This window comes from Schistocerca americana, chromosome 5 (assembly GCF_021461395.2).
Source record: "Schistocerca americana isolate TAMUIC-IGC-003095 chromosome 5, iqSchAmer2.1, whole genome shotgun sequence".
In the NCBI taxonomy this organism is placed as follows: Eukaryota; Metazoa; Arthropoda; class Insecta; order Orthoptera; family Acrididae; genus Schistocerca; species Schistocerca americana.
Window position 1 is genome coordinate 174,676,967 of NC_060123.1, and position 5,782 is coordinate 174,682,748.

The following is a 5,782-nucleotide window of genomic DNA, read 5'->3' on the forward strand; positions in this document are numbered from 1 at the left end:
TTCCCATATATACAATGTTTTTCTTCTTAATATACACATATTATAAAATTTCATTATTTTAAACATCATTTAGCTTTTTCCATATATACATTACAATACTTTAAATTTCCTGTCACAAATCAATGACCTTAATCAACAAATAACACACACTTCGTAATTACAGATACACAGTTACATAATATAACCCCACTTCTAATGAATATAACTGTTACACTCGGTCTCGGGTCCGAATCCCGCCACTGCTTAAATTCTGATTAAGAATCAGCATAGGCGGCCGAAGACTTCCGACATAAGTAGTCACCCTCATTCTGCCATCGGCCTTGTCAAGAGGGCGGAGTAAGCGGACAGAGGTTCAGGGCACTCAAGAGGGTCGGAAACTGCCCTAAAGGCGGGAGAATCAGCAGTGGTGGACGACATGAGAATGCAGAAGGCAATGCAAACCACTGCATTAAAAATACGTCACAGAACATGTGGCCTGTAATTGAAAAAGTGTCATGATGATCACTCCATTGGATCTCCAGGAGGGGACTGCCAATGGGGAGGTGACCACGAGAAAAAGACTGAATAATCAACGAAAGCATAACGTTCTACGAGTTGGGGCGTGCAATGTCAGAAGCTTGAACTTGGCAGGAAAGCTAGAAGATCTGAAATGGGACATGTAAAGGCTCAATCTAGATATAGTACGGGTCAGTGAAGTGAAGTGGAAAGAAGACAAGGATTTCTGGTCAGATGAGTATCGGATAATATCAACAGCAGCAGGAAATGGTAAACGGTAGCAGGACTCGTTATTAATAGGAAGGTAGGGCAGAAAGTGTGTTACTGTGAAGGTAGAGTTGTTCTAATCAGAATCGACAGCAGACCAACACCGACAACGATAGTTCAGATATATGCCGACGTCGCAAGATGAAGATGAAGAGATAGAGAAAGTATATGAGGATATTGAAAGGGTAATGCAGTACGTAAAGGGAGACGAAAATCTAATAGTCATGGGAGACTGGAATGCAGTTGTAGGGGAAGGAATAAAAGAAAAGGTTACTGGAGAATATGGGCTTGGGACAAGGAATGAGAGAAGAGAAAGCCTTATTAAGTTCTGCAATAAATTTCAGCTAGTAATAGGGAATATGTTCAAGAATCACAAGGGGAGGAGGTATACTTGGAAAAGGTCGGGTGAAACGCGAAGATTTCAGATAGATTACATCATGCTCAGACAGAGAACCCGAAATCAGATACTGGATTGTAAGGCGTACCTATGAGCAGATATAGATTCATCGTCAGATCATAATATAGTAGTGATGAAGAGTAGGCTGAAGTTTAAGACATTAGTCTTAAACTTCTTAGTGGGATACGGAAGTAGTAAGGAATGACGAGTGACGAGATACGCTTGAAGTTCTCTAAGGTACAGCAATAAGGAATAGCTCATAGGCAGTACAGTTGAATAGACATCTCTAGAAATGGCCATCACAGAAGTTGGAGAGAAAAACATAGGTACAGAGAAGGTGACTGTGAAGAAACCATGGCTAACAGAAGAAATACTTCAGTTGACCGATGAAAGGAGGAAGTACAAAAATGTTCCAGGAAACTCAGGAATACAGAAACACAGGTTGACACAGAAAAACGGGAACATTTCCACAATCTAATAAAACTAGAAGTGATGAAGGAAAGAAATTGCATTCATAGTAATTGAAACCTTACAACTTTGCCGTTTACGAAACACTGATGGCATTTACTATTTTTTAAAAATTACGTCTTTTAGATGGCGTCCTCCTGTACGAATACATTCGTGAAATCTGATGTTGAGATTCCTCACTGGCCGCGGCAACATCTCAGCTGGGACATGGGACACTGTGAATTGCATCCCAAATTCTCTGTTTTAACTTAAAGAGTTCTTGGTCGAATCGTGTAGACTTTGCTCTTGAGGCAGCACCCACAAGAAAAAATGACAAACGGATAAATTTGGCGATCTAGGAAGCCAGGGAACGTTATCGAATCGTGAAATCACATGGTTGCCAAACAATTCTCGCACATATGCAATTGGCTGCCGTGCTGTGTGTGATGTCGCTCCGTCCTGTTGAATCCAGGCTTCTTGAACGTTTGGAAAGTTGTTCAATGCCGGTGAAACGAAAGTTCGCAACATCTCCACGTAACAATCGGCATTGACAGTTATTGTGTTTCCCTGTTCATTTGCGAAAAAATACGGCCCGATGATCCCATGTGATGAAACGCCACACCATACCGTCACTTCACTAGCGTGTAAAGGGCGCTCATGAACTTCATTAGGGTTTGTGTTTGCCAAGTAACGGTAGTTCTGTTAATTCACATAACATGTGAGATGAAAATGTGCCTCATCTGGCATCCACAACTTCTTTAGAAATTTATCGTCATTGTTATTTTTGTTATCATTTGTTGACAGAATCCTAATCGTAACCGGTAATCGTTGTCCTTCAATTGTTGCACCATGTGTAGCTTGTACGGATGAAATTTTAAATCAAGATGAAGAATTCTGCGAACACTCTCCCGGGACATTCCGACCACTGCTGCTTGCTTACGAACTGAACTCTGTGGGCTCCGTAAGACAAACTCACGTACAACATCAATGTTCGCTGGACAACGCTCACTTCTTGGTCGTTCTGTTGATTTCTTCTTGAGGGCACATCCAGCCTCTTCAGAATTATTAGTCCAACATTTTATCGCGTGTTTCGACGGAACGGCATCATGACGTCCTAAATTATAAAAACGTCGAAACTCCCTCTGCGCCGGGACCACACTATCATTGTTTTTATAAAACATTTTTATGGCTAACGCACGCTGTTATCCGTCCCAATGATCCATGTTTGTTGACATGGCGGTCTGTTTACTCGCTAACTGTCACTAACTCGCTGTGCTGCCGCCTGCCCATGGCTGCCACTACTCATTTCAAAAATTCCCGTTATTCTGCGTTTCCCTGTACAAGTCGCTGAGGAATAAGATAAATAGGAAGTACAGAGAAGCTAAGACGAAATGGTTGTACGAAAAATGTTAAGAAATCGAAAGAGGGATGATTGTCGGAAGGACAGACTCAGCATACAGGAAAGCGAAAACAACTTTCGGTGACATTAAGAGTGCAACGGGAATTCCACTGCTAAATGCAGAGGAGAGACCGGAAAGGTGGAAAGAATACATTTAAAGCCTCTAGGAGGGGAAGATTTGTCTGATGTAATAGAAGAAGAAACAGTAGTCGATTTAAAAGAGATAGGGGATCCAGTATTAGAACCAGAATTTAAAAGAGCTTTAGAGGAGTTGGATCAAATAAGGCAGAAGGAATAGATAACATTCCATCAGAATTTCTAAAATCATTGGAGGAAGTGGCAACGTTTGTGTGTAGAAAGTATGAGTCTGGTGACGTAACATCTGACTTTCGGAAATATCACCCACGCAGTTCCGAAGACTGCGAGAGTTGACAAGAGCGATAATTATCGCAGAATCAGCTTAACAGCTCATGCATCCAAGTTGCTGACAAGAATAATATACAGAAGAATGGAAAAGAAAATTGAGAATGTGCTAGATGATGATCAGTTTGGCTTCAGAAAAGGTAAGGGCACAAGAGAGACAATTCTGACGTAGCGGTTGATAATGGAAGCAAGACTAAAGAAAAATCAAGACACGTTCGTAAGATTTGTCAACCTGGAAAAAGCATTCGACAATGTAAAATGGATCAAGATGTTCGAAATTCTGAGAAAAATGGGGGTAAGCTATAGGGAGAGACGGATAATATAGATCACGAACAAGAGCCAAAAGGGAATATAAGAGTGGACGACCAAGAAAGAAGTGCTCGGATTAAAAAGGGTGTATGACAGGGATGTCGTATTCGCGCCTCTACTGTTCAATCTGTACATCGAGGAAGCAATGATGGAAATAAAAGAAAGGTTTAGGAGTGTAATTAAAATTCAAGGTGAAAGGATATCAATGATATGATTCGCTGATGACGTTGCTATCCTGAGTGAAAGTGAAGAAGACATGATCTGCTGAATAAAAAGAACAATTTCATGAGTACAGAATGTGGATAGAGAGTAAACCGAAGAAGTAATGAGAAGTAGCAGATATGAGAACAGCGAGAAACTTAACATCAGGATTGATAGTCACGAACTAGATGCAGTTAAGGGATTCTGCTACCTAGGCAGTACCGACCGAGGTGGCCGAGCGGTTCAGGGCGCTTCAGTATGGAACCGCGCGACCGCTACGGTCGCAGGTTCGAATCCTGCCTCGAGCATGGATGAGTGTGATGTCCTTAGGTTAGTTAGGTTTAAGTAGTTCTAAGTTCTAGAGGACTCATCACTTCAGATGTTGAGTGCCATAGTGCTCAGAGCCATTTGAACCATCTGAACCTAGGCAGTAAAATAACCAACAACGGACGGAGCACGGAGGACATCAAAAACAGACTAGCAATGGCAGAAAGAGCATTCCTGGCCATGAGAGTCTACTAGTATCATACATAGGCCTTAATTTGACGTAGAAATTTCTGAGAATGTACGTCTGAAGTACAGCATTGTATGGTAGTGAAACATGGACTGTGGGAAAACAGTAACAGAAGAGAATCGAAGCGTTTGAGATGTGGTGCTACAGACGAGGGTTGAAAATTAGGTGATCTGATAAGGTAAGGAATGAGGAGGTTCCGCGCAGAATCGAAGAGGAAAGCAATATGTGAAAAACACTGATAAGGAGAGGAGAGAGGGTGATAGGACATTTGTTAAGACATGAAGGAATAGTTTCCATGGTACTAGAGGGAGCTGTAGGGGGCAAAAGCTGTAGGGGAAGACATAAATTGGTTTGCAAGCAGCAAATAATTGAGGACGTAAGCTGCAAATGCTGCTACTCTGAGATGAAGAGGTTGGACAGGAGAGGAATTCGTGGTGGGCCGCATCAAACCAGTCAGAAGAAAAATAAAAGAAATCTCTCAGTAGTGCCGCACTTTGCGGCCTGCGTCGCTTGGACCTGTATTCTCTTAGTAACAATCAATTTGAACATACGGTATGTTACTCCACGTGGGGGTAACGAAACGAAATAAAACTGTATAACCGTGATTAATGACTAAACACGTGGCCGGCCGAAGTGGCCGTGCGGTTAAAGGCGCTGCAGTCTGGAACCGCAAGACCGCTACGGTCGCAGGTTCGAATCCTGCCTCGGGCATGGATGTTTGTGATGTCCTTAGGTTAGTTAGGTTTAACTAGTTCTAAGTTCTAGGGGACTAATGACCTCAGCAGTTGAGTCCCATAGTGCTCAGAGCCATTTGAACCATTTTTGACTAAACACATGAACCGCCCCTCCATTGCAACACATCGCAAGCCACTCATCAAATTTCTTGAGAATTACGAGCGTCACCGATTGATCCTTGCGATCTACGATTTGTCCACACACGTGTGACCTACTGATAGATCGCACGACCTTGTGACGAAGTGCTGCGACCCGACGCTCATGGATAAGTGTCTTAAACAACACATTAAGAAGGCTCTCAGTGGAGCTGCCAGTAGGAGGGAAAACGGCGCAAGCCGGAAGATGTTCACTTGTCCCCGAGAGACGCCAACGGTAGCTAAGAAACACTGCCGCGGAACCAGTCTTTAGGTTAGAGTGCTGTGTTTTTTGTGTATATTGGTGTTTATTCTGTGTTGGTTTGCAAAGTGACCATCACTGATACATCACTGGATTCATCTAATCTTCCGACACCTGTGAGACGGCGGAGGTCTGTCACCTACAAAGGTGAGTGCAAATAGTAGCAAACATTTTAGACTACTTCGATCAAAAGAAGCAG